Raw genomic sequence first — 15187 nt, forward strand, 5'->3', positions numbered from 1 at the left:
AGCAAAGAGAAAGAATCTTCCCTTTACAGGACACAGATTTCTGAGAATATATTATTCTGTAAAAATTAAGGAACAGGAAACTTGTATTTCTGCTGATGAATGAGTAGCTTGTGTCAGACTGACTCTCCCACAGACACGACCATAAAGGCAGAATAAAAGAATCCTAAGTAAAACAGCTATAAAACAACAGATAGTAAGTAACCAAAGAGCCAGAACTTAATGGGGCCAAAATCCTGGGAGAAGTAAATGCATTGAAATGAGCCAGAAAGCTCCCACAGAAATTTGTCCCAGGGAGTTTTCTGATGCTTAGGGATCAAATAAACAAATAAGAGGCTCTAGTGCTGCAAGAGTCTCACTGTGCTAGAAGATGAAAAGTAGAGTTGGTGGCTAACCAACTGAAAGAATTCGAGAAGCCAGCTTACTTGAGAACTGATCCCCACATTCTCTGTAGTTTCTCCTCAAGGTCTTGGCCTACTTCTCAGCTAAGCATGCAGTCTAACAGGCAAGAGGCCAAGCAACCACCTGACAAATAGCTTGCTGACCAGAGATTTAGTGGCCTTATGGTGCTAGAAGACAGAAGTTGGAGTTCAAGACTACAAAAAAAATGTATTCCTGGCAAGCATTCCTGACTTTATTTGAGACCCCTAAACATTCACATGAGAGGAGCAAAGGCAAGTAGGAGAGAAGGTAGCCCTGAAATTCAATCTCAAACAGCTCAGTTCCTGACTGGATTGGAGGGATCTGCTGCCAAAATAAAACTGAATCCTCTCTGCAAGAAGGCAGTCTTCATCTACAGCCCCTGTAATGTTTATACACAATGTTCAGCATACAATCCAAAATTGTCAGTTATGCCAGAAAAGATGGCCAGGGATCAAAATTTCAGAGGAAAAAAATAAAGAAGCCATAACAACAGAAAGAGAAATACATGCAATCTAGACATTACATTTATGAACACTGACTTTAGGATAACTATGATTTAAATGGTCATGAAGATAAAAGAATATAGAGAGAGGTTTTCACCAGGAACTGAAATCTATAAAAAAAAATTGAATGGCAATTCTATAAAAGAAAAATATAATAACTGAAGTGAGAACTCAAAACTGTAGTTAATAGTAATTAAAAGCAGAAGAGAATTAGCAAACTGGAAGATAGGTCAGTTCAAAAAAATCCAAATTGCAGCACAGAGAAAAAATACAAAAATAGACAAAGGAATGAAAAGATATGTGGGACATGGTAGAAAGTCATAATGCATGTGCAGTTAAAATGCCAGGAGAGGAGAGAGAACAGGGCAGAAACTATTCCCCAAAACTGGTAAGAACTAACAAAACAACAACAACAAAATCGAGACAGAGTTTTTTAAAGTTCGACAACCTTTAGGCAAGATAAATACAAAATAAAAGCACATATAGTCTTGTCACCGTAGGATTGCTGAAAACTATAGTTAAAAAGGAAAAAACATAGTATTAAATAGAGAAAAAATATTATCCTTAAAGGGCAACAATAAAACAACCCTGAGGCTAGCACTGTGTTTTCATAAATTAGATAAAACAATTAGAAAACAAGACTTAAAAGATAATATAACATACAATAAGGGCAAAAATCATCAAATTTATAGGAATAAATGGAATGGAAGATGTGCAGTCTCTATATTGAACACTATAAAACATCATGAATGTTGGAAAAACTTAAATGAAAGTATATATCATGCTCATATTCAATGATATGAACATCATTCATTGCAGGTATTAATTATCATTCAAATCAATGAATACTCAATATTGAATCATGTTCAATATTTTAAGGGTTAATTCTACCCAAATCAACTAACGTATATATAATGCAGTCTCAACAAAATGATACCTACAAGTCATTGACAAATTGGAAATTGACAAATTGATTCAAAATTTATCTGGAAGTGCAAAGGTCCAAGAAGAATGAAAACAATCTTGATGAAGAAAAAGACATTTGGAAGACTTAGTTGACAAATATCAACATTTATTATAAGATCAAATTAGAGAACTATGGTATTATGGATGGAAACTATAGTAACCATGAATGGAAAATAAAGAGTACTGTGCTATAACAGAGAGATCAGAAAAAGAAGGGATTTCTTCAATAAGAGATGAGGGATCCAATGGGAAAAAATGAGCCTTGATCTCTTACTTCATACCACCAAATCAATCCCTGAAATGAAAAAATCGTAACCATACAGATTTTAGAAGATAATGCAGTATAAGATCTTGATTGCCTTGGTATAGACCAAGAGCTCTCAAACAGGATGTGAAAAGCACCACATGTAAGAAGAATGGGAAAAATTGGATGTAATTAAAAATTAAGAACTTCTATTTATTAAAAGGCACCATTAATGCCTATAATTCCAGTGACTCTGGAGGCTAAGGCAGGAGGACCACAAGTTTGAGGCCATCCTTTGCAACTTAGAGAGATCTTGTCTCAAAATAAAAAATAAAAATAAAAAGTGCTGGGATGTAACTCAGTGATAAAAATACCCCTGGATTAAATTCCCTGTAACCTCCCAATAAAAAGCACCATTAAAATAATGAAAAGGCAAGTGACAAGCTGTGAGAATACACAAATAAAGTGTATATTCTATACACACACATTTATATATACACACACACATACATATGTATGTGTATATATTTTTGTAAATAAAGTGTGTGTGTATTTGTGCATCTATACTGTTTGTGCATCCTAAAAATAATTGAGAAGGCAGGTAATCCAATTAAAAATAAACAAAAGCTTGAGTAGACTCTCCAAGGAAGAGTATATAAAAATGATAATAAGCACACACAGTGTTGGATAGTATTAGTCATTAGGAAAATAAAAACCAAAAGCACAATAACATGTTACCACTTGCCTGAAAGGAGGGTTAAAATGAAAAGAACTGATTATACCAAATCTTGGTGCGCTTAAGAGCAACTGGCTCTCTTATTACTGCTAGAAGGAGCACAAATCAATACAAAATATAGTAGTAAATTAAAATTGGCCAGAACTTTTCACTTTGCATGTACATTTGCAATCAACGCATCCATTTGCAACTGGCAGTGTAGTCTCTCCCTCCACAGTGTCCATTTCTTCAGTGCTTGACCCTGCGACATGCTTTGGCCAATGAGACATTAGCAAACGTGACGCAAGTTTGAAAAGAGTAAGTTCGAGTTTCCTCTTTTGCTGCCACCATCACTTGTAAGTGAACCCAAGCCACACTACCAGATGATGAGTGACAACCAACTGCCTGCTGGACCTGTGAACCAAGCCACCAACTGCCAGCTGACTGTGAGTGCAGGACTGAATCCAGGGGACACCCATGGAGTACAAATGAGCCTTTCCAGGTGAGTCCAGTTCACCATGCTGACCCAGAGAACCACAGCCATGTGGTAAGCCACTACTTTTCAGGCAACTTTTTACACAGCAAAAGCTAACTGGCTTTGGAAAAGCATTTGGTAGAATCTGCTATTCACATATCAAAAGACACATACAAGAAGAATGGCCATTGTAAAACCATTCATGATAAACCTAAACTGAAAAGAAAACAATGATCCATTATCAAGAGCATAATAAATAAGTCGTAGATAGTCATGCAATGGAATGTGATATGGTAATGATTATGAGTACATTATTGGGGACATACGACCTGGATGGACCTCACAACCACTATGCTGAGTTAAAAAAAAAAAAAAAAGATACAAACACAAAAATAAATCCTGCTGTATTGTTGTATTTACCTAAAGTCAAAATCAAGGAAAATTCTGCAGTGAAGGCAGTGTGAGTAGTGGTTGCTGCTGTGGTTTGAACGTGGTCTGTCCCCTCCAAAGCTCACGCTGCAATTTGGCACTGTGGTGGTGCCAGGAGGAGGGCCTGTAAGGGATGATGGGGTTGCTTTTCTCACGGGAGTTGGGTTCATTCTTTCCAGAGCAGGTTGTTACTATCATTTCCTTTGTCTTAAATATCTTCCCCTTCCATCCTAATAAAACTCTTGTGGAAGAACTCACTGTGAGTCATAGTAGCTGAAGGTCAACTGCATTTAGAAAAAAATGGCCTTTCCAAGGTATTTTATTTTTCACATTCAAACTCAACTTCAACAAAGTAAGCTAACAATTAGAAATCTTAAGATTGCCTTTGAAACTTAACAGAGGGTGTGTGTGTGTGTGTGTGTGTGTGTGTGTGTGTGTGTATTCCATATCTGTGACTGCAAGATGGTGCTTCTAAATGATGTAGCATGGCTCATTCCATTCCTGTTTTGTTCACACAGTTAGTCTAGAATACATTTGCTGTCCATAGAGGAAAGAATCTTTTACTCAATCCCTGAGCCTTTAAGGCAAAGGCCAAAGGAAATTGGAAAGGACAAAGACATGCCTTTTTTTATCTTTTTTTTTCTCCAGTGCTGAGGATGGAACCCAGGACTTTGCTCATGCAAGGCAAGCACTCTATCACTGAGCCACACTCTCAGCCCAGAGCATGCCAGATTTTAAAATCTAGTTAAAGTTTCTCTTGGAGCCACTAAATTGAAATGTATAACTCTGTGGTTATACATCTAGTCAAACAAGACTGATTCATTTCAGTTTTTCTTTCATCAATGACTATATCAAGTTGAACAGATTGAACTTCCTTAAACAACCATTCCCATTTACATTGTGATTAATTAATTAAATTCCCTCAAATATGTTAAATTTCCATTATAAATTTAATATATTCAGTTTCCCTTTGAACCCCTTCAAATTCCTATCTTAAGTAGCAAAGCCATTCCAAGGACTTAAACAACAGTAATAAATCTAATAAATTAAGCCTATAAATAATAGTGAATCTCAAATTCACTTGAACATGCCAATACTATTTATAAATTTAATCAAATTGTAAATTTAATTTAAATCACATCTAAAATCAATTACTTAATTACACATTTTAAGGCTGGGCTGGCTTTGTTCTAATGTGTCCAATTCTCAGTTTGGATTTCAAATGTCTCCTTGACCTTTAGGCAAAAGCATGAATATGGTTAATGTCAGCATCTACATATCCAATTCTAAACTGTCACAGTGTTAGAAATGCAGTTCACCCATTGAGGGAGCAATTTCATCAGCCCCAAACCACCTGCCTTGCCTTCTCCAGTGCCTGAGTTACTTATTGGTCGGATGGCCAAGTCCGAGCTGCGACTGCAGTTCTGAGAATGCTTTTGTGCTGGGTCTTCCTACCCACAGCAGTAATGGTCCAGTGCCAGACATGTCAAGTGCTTTCAACAAAGATGCCAAGAACATGCAACAGGGAAAGGACAGTCTCTTCGATGAACTGTTGGGAACCTGGATATATCCATAGGCTGAAGAATAAAATTGGACATGTTATATCCTCTACAAAAACCATCTCAGAATGGACACTTGTGAAACTTCTAGAAGAAAACACAAGAGAAAAGCTCCATGACATTGGTCTAGGCATGATTTCTTGATTATGAACCAAAACACAGGCAACAAAGCAAACGGGCTAAGCAGATTGCATCAAGCTGAAACTTCTGCCCAGCCAAGGATATAGTCAACAGGGTGAGGACAAAGCCCATGGGACGGAGAAAATATTTAGGAACAAATATCTGAGAAGGGGTTAATATCCAAAATAAGTAGGTAACAACTCAAAATCAAGAAAAGAAGTAATCTGATTTAAAATGGGCATGTGTGGCGGGCAAAACCCAGGGCCCAGGGTTACGCTACGTGCATATAAAGTTGGCGACTGGCAGAGAGCAAACGGCGTCCTGATTATGCCTGGAAAAGGGCAGAACGCATTTACAATTGGCTGTATGATAATCAGTTCAGCCGCCTAGCACGTGGACAGATATACTTTACATGTATGCTCCAGCGAGTGATCACTTGACCTTTAACAGGATTGGAGGGACATATCTGGTTACAATTGCTTATGCATGAGACTGCTTATATATTGAGGGTGTTATTTGAATAAACGGGAAGCTGCTTCATAAACCTCTGAAGTGTACGTGTCTTTTGTCCCTCTGGTTGGGCCATAAGCGGGAGAAGCGGCGCCGAGCCGCTTGCAGCAAGCCAGGCAAAGAAGCCGCGGTTTTCCGTAAGCGGCTTGAGTCGCTTGAAGCAGCCCCAGCGGGAAGCGCGGTTTTCCATAGGCATGGGACCTGAATAGCTATTTCTGAAAAAAAGACATACACGTGGCCAGACTGGTACATGAAAGATTGCTCGACATCACACACTCATCAGGGAGATGCAAATGAAAACCACAATAAGGTATCACGTCATCCCTATCCAAATGGCAGGATCGAGGAGGTGAAAGATGGGGCTGGGAGTGCGAGGCCCTGGGTTCCATCCACAGGACTGCAGAAAAAAAGGAGGGGGGGGGAGGGAGACAGGAAGAAGAAAGAGGAGGAGGAGGGGGAGGAAGAGAAGGAGAAGAAAGAAAAAAACTGAAAGATAACAAGCACTTAAGGAGATGAAGAAGAGGGTACCCTGAACACCGTTGGTGGGAATGTAAATTAGTATAATCATTATGGAAAATAGTATGGAGATTCCTCAAAAGCTTAAAAATAGAACTACCATCAGACCCAACACCCACCACTAGGCACTTAACATCAGTACACCCAAGGGACATCTGCACCCTCTGTTCATTGCAGCGTTCTGCAGCATAGCCAGTATGTGACAGGGACCTAAGAGTCCGTTGACAGTGAATGCACAAGGAAAATGTAACATACATACACGATGGAATAATATCTGCCTTAAAGACTAAAGAAATCCTGTCATTTGTGACAACATGAATGAACTTGAGCATTGTGTTTAGTGGAATAGGCAAGACACAGAAGGACCCGTTCCATGTGATCTTGTATACGTGGAAGGGGAAAAAGTCAAGCGCAGAAGCAGAGGAGTGCATCCGGTGGGTACCAGGAGGAGGCGTAGCGAGGTGGGGTTGGTCAACCTGCCACTCCACAGTGGATACAAAGTTCAAAATATCATGCTGCATACCTTGTATACTTGTCGACTTAAAAATAAATAAATAAGCAAGTCCTGTACTGAGGCAGGTTGTCAGCTCCCAGGAGCCAGCAGGCAGGAAGGCAGAGCCACAGGCCTGGGGTGGTTGATGCTCAGTGAACACAGCTTCTCTGTTCTCTGAGGGGGGCCTACCCCTGAGCTGACCCTGTGGTCCTCCTAGGGGGCCCCTTCCTCAGTTCACTCGGTTTCCAGAGCATTTCACTCCTGTGGTCACACCCCCTGGCTCAGGATGCAGCGTTACAGGAGGGTGCGGCATCTGGACCCCAATATTCAAGTCGTCTGTCCAGCTTTAGTTTTAGAAACAATCATATGGGTTCAGGTTTTCCTTAGGTACAGAAAAAATAAGCACATTCAGATCAATGGCAAACAATAGTCATGATTACGAATCAGCGAGCCTTTCTCACAGTTTGACAGTGGGGGACGATCAGCCTTTGCCTTGCTGAGGGTGCTAATCTTGAAGCCCTTGCTGACTGGGTTCGAGGGACAGCATTTCTTTCAAAATTCCTGCTTGATGTGCGTGATGGGAACCCTCACCCTCATTAGGGTGTCAATGAGCCTCCTCTAGTCCCTCAGTGCCATGTGACCTTGCAATCTTGTCACCTTCCTGTAGGGCCAGGCCTCCACTTGCGTAGACATTGACATGACATGGGGCTACCTACCTCTGTGGCTCTCTCTTCCCAGGACATCGGCCCTGCTGCGCAGTGTCCCTTCCCCACACCCTGCTCTGACACCCAGAGCAACAACCAGTTTGTATTCAAACACACACCTGTAGACTTCGGGTATAAAAAAGTGTCAGTATGTTGGCCCTTGTTGAAGGTGATCTTTGCACAATCAAAAAGCAATCAAGGTGAAGGCATGTGAGTTACGAACGTCGATTCTATTGGACACAGTCATGTATTCACTTCACAAACACAGCGTGCCTTGCCCTATGCCAGGCAGGGTGGGACAGTGACGAACAAGACCAACCAGCTTCCCACTGTGAGAGGATTGGCAGTGTCCTGGTAAGAGGAGCCAGACAACAAGCAAGCATGTCCTGCCCTGACCCACCACCCAACCAGGTCTCAGGTCCACAGGGCCCTCCTGTGACCCAGATCCCCCATAGTTTGCTCTCCACCTGGGACAGCAGCTGGTGACAGCAACCTGTCCACCCGGGATGAATGCTGCCACCCTGGCTGGTCCTGTGACCTGGGGAATAGATGGACAGTTCCTTGGACAACAGTTTCCTCTTATGTCAAAGAGGGACAACAGTATTTACGCTGCCACTGTGGGTACTAAAAGAGCCCATGCTATAAGTGCTTGTCACAGTACCTGGCACCAGACATGTGCTTGATGAAGACAGTACTGTCTTCAACACAGGCATGTTTCATTAGAGGTGTGGGACTTGGTCAGCTCAAGCTGCTGTAACAAAATGCCAGAGGCTTGGAGGCTTAATCACCTTAATTCTCACAGTTCTGGGGGCTTGAAATGTGAGATCGGGGTGACAGCATAGTTGAGTTCTTTTTAAATATATTTTTAATGTATTCTTATGTGGTCCTGAGGGTTGAACTCAGTGCCTCACACGTGCTAGGCAAGCGCTCTGCAGCTGAGCCACAGCCCAGCACATCTGGTTGAGTCCTGATGAGGACTCGCCTCCTGACAGCACACAGCCCCCTTCCCACTGTGTCTTCACAGGGGGGTCGAGCGCAGGAGTGAGTGGCTTCTGATAAGGACGCTAATCCCTCAACACCTTTACCTTCATGACCTCAGCTAACCGAATCATCTTCCATAGTCCCTGCTCCAAATGCCATCCCATCAGGCTTAGAGTTCAACCTGTAAGTTTGTGGGGGACACATTCTGTCTATAATGGTATATTTCCCTGGGGTGCTGCTGGGCTTTTTCCCTCATTATTTTTTGAAAACTCCAAATTCCTAAAACGACACACAGGTGAACCCTGAGGAAGAGGGCTAAGCATTGCCAAAATTGTACTTGAAGTCGTGCTGTCTCTCAGTGTCTCTTTTTCCCTTCACTCTTTCTCTCTTTTTTTGTGGTGCTGGGTGGGGATGGAACCCAGGGCCTGGAGCATGCTAGGCAAGCACTCTGCCACTGACCTTCACCCCAAGCCCTGTGTTCTCTCTTGTAAAGGAACAGAACGTTCCTTCAGGGAGCGAGCAGGTCCTTCTCCACTGGTGGCCTCACCCCCTCATCACCCTTTCTACCTTCCTCTGCTCCTGGGAGCTCTCATGGCTCCCTGTCAGCTGATTACCGCTACAATTTGGATGATGGGAGGCAGCGGGGAGTGGTCAGTAGAGGGCTTCTGGGGGTGGCGACATTCTTCCAGGACTGCCCCTGTGCGGGAAGCACTTTCTGCTGGCTCTGGGAAGTCACTGGGCTTCAAAACCCTCAGCCCTGCCCAACCACTTCCTCAGGCCAGGGCTAACAGCTGCCCATTACCATTGATCTCTGGGTACCCGGTCCTCTCCTTGGGTCCCTGAACCCTGCCAAAATTCTGTGAAGCGTCCCTTCTTTAAGGAAATGTCTGTTGAACCAGTTGAGGAGGTTTCATCTCCTGCTGGGACCTGGGTGATGGGTGTCATTATAATAAATTTCAGTATTTTCCCATGCAGCCTACTTCCTCCTATCAGTCATGCTTTGGTTCAATAGAATATTTTCCTTCTTTAAAAGAGACGTTCTGGAGAATTTCCAGCTGGCACATGCGGCTCCTGCAAGGTCATGATGGTAATTGCCGCAAGGGAAATAGTCATTTTTAGTTTTATGTGGAAGCGAGATTGAGAAATCCTGTAAAGGAAACGCGATGCCTGTCCAGGCCTTGATGTGTTCAGAGCAGAAAAAATGGCAGGTCAGAAGTCTTCAGCCAGGACCTGGCAGAAGCGCGCCACGGAAAGGTCATTCTCCCCACTCCTAAGGAGAAGGAACCTTCTGTCTCTAGGGACCCAACACTTAGCTGCTCTCATGCCCCTCCAAATCTTAGAAATAGGGGAAATAAGATTACTCCCGAGAGTTGAATTCCAAATCCCTTGTGCTGAATCATAACAGAAGCACAAAGTCCCCCTAACAGCAGGACATGCAGGGCTGTGAGGCTTGACTGCAGCAGCTCCAGTCCAGGGGACTCTCTGCCGCCAGCTGCACCTCTCAGAAGGGGCCAGAGAAAGCTGACCAGCAAAGCCGACTTTGATGGTGCTCCGTGAATTGCCCTGCAGAGGGAGGCACACGCTTGGACTAGCTTGGAATGTTCTGACATCCTCGCTGCAAGTCAGACGCCTCAGCTTGTCTCGGCCTGATGCCATTAAGTGATTGGTTCTTCTCATTCTTTGGGCTCACCATGAAGTGTTTGCAGAGTAATGATTTTCTTAGATCAAAAGCCATACATGCCCAGGGGTGACGTTCATGCCTTGATACAGCTTCTCCCATGCCATTTTTGACACACAGAAACACACAAATGTACTCACTAGTTAAAATAAAATGATTTCATCGTTACTGAGACATGCTGTTCATTCACCAATGAATAACAGGCATCTCATGAGTAAACCAAAGCTCTTCCATTGCGCGTTCCTGCCGTTTTGCAGTTCCGACAGAACTGGCAGACGCCCACATAGCAAATCTCTGCACTTCATTCACCATTTCTCTGCACAGATTCCCAATGGATATGGATTCCAAAACTTAGGACTTTTGGTCAGATTGCTTTCTGGAAGATAGATTATAATTCTCCCAATGTTTGCCAGGATTTATAGGTGGTCAGTCATTATGCTATTATTGTAACTTGTAGGTTTATAATTATTATTAGTGAAGCTGAAATTTTTAATGAGCTTATTAGAGATTTAAGTTGCTTATTTTTTATCTTCCTGTCCATATTCCTTGCCCATCTTAAAATTAGAATATTGTGGGCTGGGGATATATCTCCATTTGCCTTGCAAGCACAAGGCCCTGGGTTCAATCCCCAGTATGGCAAAAAAAAAAAAAAAAAAAAAAAAAAAAAAAATTAGAATATTGTGTTAGCTTTCTATCACTGTGACAAAATACCTGAGAAAATCAACTTTGAAAGCAGGAAAAATTTATTTTGGCTCATGGCTTCAGAAAGCTCAGTCCAAGTTTGGATGGCTCCATTGCTCTGGGCCGGAGGTGAAGTCGGACATAAAAGTTGGGGGAGCACGTAGTGCAAGAGGCTGCTCAACTCTGGTGACTGGGAAGCAGCGAGAGAAAGACCATGGAAGTCCAGGGAAAAGATGTGCCCTTCAAGGGCACGTCCCCAGTACTTCCTCCAACTGGTCCCAACTCCTACACTTTCCACCACCTCCCAACAGTCTATTTAGGATTAACCCATTGATAAGACCAGGGCACTTGTGAGTCAATCACTTCTCCAAAGAAAAACTTTGCTTCAGTGGGACCAACCCTTCAACACATGAACTTTGGGGACACTCCAGATCCAAACTACAAGAAGTACTTTTGTCTATCTTACTTGTAGAGGTCTTTATGTTGATAGGGATATTGACTTTTCTGATGTAGTGTAAATATTTGTCTGTTGTTTGCCTTTTGCACAATATGGTGTTTTATCATAAGCTCAGATTCAGTTAGGAGTGAATTTGACCTCAAGTTCCAGGAATCCCAACTCTACTGTCTTAAACAAGGTAGATTTTTTTATCTCACATACCAAGCATCTCGTACAGAGGCAGCTGCTAGAAATGATTCAGTCTTCTGCTTTTCACTTTATGGTCACTAAATGGCTGCTGTAGTACTACCATTAGGTTTGTGTTCCAGGCAGAAGGAAGAAGGGAAGAAGAAGAGACAATACCAGCTGACTCCTGCCAAAATTCTATTGTCCAGAACTGGTTATGTGGCCACCTGTAAGAGACGCAGACAAGGATGAAGGGGAAATAGGTTAAGTAAGAAAACATTCTCTACCTTCCATACAATAGTCTTCTCCTCCTGCAGAAGCTAAGATTGAACCCAGAGTACCCTGCCTCTGGACTACATCCCCAGCCCTTTTTATTTTATTTTTTTTATTTTGAAACGGGGTCTCACTAAATTGCTGGAGGCTGGCCTTGAACTTGTGATTCTCCTGCTTCAACCTCTCTAGTAGCTGGGATTACAATGTGTGCTACCATGCTGGGCCTTGGGGCAGTTTTGAGATTTTATGTAGTCAAATTAATCTATAATTCTTGCCTTGGTTTTATGCTTAGAAAGTTCTTTCTCAAGTGCATGTTACATTTGAGATTCATCTATAGTTTCTTCCATAGTTTCATAGTTTCATTGTAACATGAGAAGGATAACCCAGATAACTGGTCAAAAGAATCAACAACATGTACAGCTCAGTCTTTTGAAACAAAGACAAGGTGTAGTCAGGTGGGCTTGGATGTGTCAGTTACGTTTTGTGATCATCACAGAATGGATCTTTTTTTTCCTGTTTTGTGTTTTAATGAGTTAAAGCTAACATGTAGGAAACTTATAGATTTTTGCAAGGTTTCTTTCATGGTTGGCTACTTTCTGGGGCCCTCAATTCATTCTAAAAGTTTTTCTTTCTCATTTTTGTCTATTTAATCCATCAGAGCATCAAAAAGGGATATCACATGTGGCTTTCTGATTGTTACCTGGTTTTCCATTGCTGTTCTTTTACCATGGTTTGCATTACACTGTATTAAACTGTCATCAGACTCAAGAACCTGATGAATGCAGTTTTTCCCTAAGAGGTGAATCTGCTCTCGCTCGCTCGAGACAGAGCTGAGCAGGTCCATGGTATAGGAGGTCAATCCCTTAGAAGTCCTCACGGGCCACTCAGTGAAGGAATTTCTTCTTCATCACCTCAAACAGACAATAATGCAACTTTTGCTCAGAAAGTCCTTGGGACGGGAAACAACAGAATTCAAAATACTTAATTCCATCTTGGGGACATTTCAGATTTTTGGAAGGTTCTTAATGATAAGATCGACTCCACCTGCATAATTTCTGCCAGTGCCTCTTGGGAGATCCTATACCCTTATTTAGCATCAGCCTCCCATTCTTCTCTCCTCCAGCCTGAATCTCTCTCTCTTCCGCTCAACCGTTTCTTCCCAGGGAATGAGGCCAAGCCTTCCCAGCCTCCATCAGTCACCCTCGCCTGTGTCTTCCTGCTCTCTGAAGACGACTTCTCTCTGGTGACACCAGAGGGATGGGCCTGGGCAGGAGAGGGCTCTCAGAGGCAGCTGCACAATGACCTTGGTCATCTAAGCGTTGCTAAATAACTAAACTGCCATGTCTTGTCCCAGGAACACTGCAGGATAAACTGCTCCTGTCCTGTACTTGTGCATTTTCTGAAAATTTGATGTTTCCCCGTTGAGGCTCATTTTGGTTGTTTCTGACTTTCATCCTCGTCTGCAAGGTAATTTTGAGACATTTCTCTCGTTCATCTTATTCATTATGTGACTGTGCCTTCTATAAAATGTAACAGGCATGTCTCATACGTAGAAGTTGCTAGAAATCTGTTGAAACAGCACGGCTGAGGAGAGAGACCTGTGGCACATCCTTGGTCGTCTCCCTCCAGGTGATACATAAGTCCCTCTTGGGGCCTGGGTGCCCAACCTGCTTCAAATACAACCAGCTTTCTCGGTAACACCATGAAAGGCGGGACTTGGTAAAAGTTCTGCTGGAAAGAGTAGGACATTGCTCAGGGTGTGGTGTGGATCAGGGTTGTCTGACCCGTGCCTCCTGTGGTCAGTTTGGGGGACAGCACCACAGTGGTACAGCACCTAGGGAGAAGCCAGGACCAGGGAAAGCTGACCGCCGAGAGCGGAGTACACACGGGCTGAGGGCAGACTACGGTATTGGAACTAACCATGTGAATATAACAAATCATATTAGGAAGGACAACCTTCCGCTCGGTGTGGACCCTAGCTTTCAGAGGGTGTGCAAGTGGGAAGGTTGGTGGCACATGCAGGTATATCAGCTGCCTGCTGCCATACAACCACCATGTATTTATGTGATGATCTATTCACAAAATAATTTGAGAGGGGCGTGTGCTCCGCCTCAGCACCCCACTGCCATTCCAGCAGAGTGCCATGAGGGTTAGTGACATCCACAGCAAGATTGCTCTAGTGAGCTTGGCAGCCAGAGAAAGCAGGCCTGGTAGGAGACCCTCCAGGACAGCAGCAGCAGCATTAGGACAGAGAGCAGCAGACAGAGAGGCCGCCAGGGCAGATTGAGTGGACCATGCAAGACAACAAATTTGTTAGGTGACTGTCCTTGGTTATGGTGGTGACCCTGGTCAACTTGCTTTGGCCAGCATAAGCAGATCTCGTGATACAAGACACAGACACCTCTGCAGAGGCAACGGTCTATGGCTTGCAAGCTGGAGATGTGACTGGCACACAACTCATCATGGATTTCCAGCACGCATGGCTCCTGTGCCCGCAGCACACTGGGCCACCTGGTTCCTTTAGGAGAAACTGTGTCTGAACACAGTGTGCTCTGAAATCAGGGCTCCTGGCGCACCTGCAGCTGGATCCGTAATTAAAAGGGCTTGAGTGAGACTCTCCCTGGATCTGAGATGATCAAATGATCAGCTCTGTGACTCAAGGTCACTCTCATTTTCAGTCATGCAACTCTGCAAAAGGCAACCAAATAAGGACAAATACACAGCGGGGCTGGAAATAGTACATCTAATTCTACTGTACATCCGTCTATTTTGGTTTCTTAACTCTATCAACTCAGAATGTGTTTGGGGGACTGCATTTTTCTTCCTAATTGATTGGAATGAAGTAGATTATTCACGCCCATTTTGACGCACCCCTGCCCCCTCCCCCAGCAAACAGTTCTCTTTCTTCTCTTAGAATATGAAGAAAAGCTCTAAGCTCCACATAGGGAAGAAAACATTGTTTTTTGCTGGCGGAGAAGGAAAGTCTCTACTCCCTTCATGAAATCTGGATGTTGTTCTTCCTGCCCACCCTTCTGGAAATTGCTGAGTGGAGACATCACTGAATTTTAGATTCAACCAGGAGCTGAAGGAGGGAAGGCATTGCTGTCTGTCTTCCGAATGGCATGACTGCATTTCCCCAAGCTCGACTGGAATCACGGAGCTTGGGATCTAGGAAGAATCCCACTGACCCACCAGCTCGGTGTTTTCTCAAACTGATTTCTAAGGTACACAGGGCCACAAGATGCCCTAAACAAAGGTACCGTGGTCAAATAAGTTCATAGAATTGCTGCTTTATATG

The sequence above is a fragment of the Sciurus vulgaris genome (assembly GCF_902686455.1).
Source record: "Sciurus vulgaris genome assembly, chromosome: 7".
Taxonomy (NCBI): domain Eukaryota; kingdom Metazoa; phylum Chordata; class Mammalia; order Rodentia; family Sciuridae; genus Sciurus; species Sciurus vulgaris.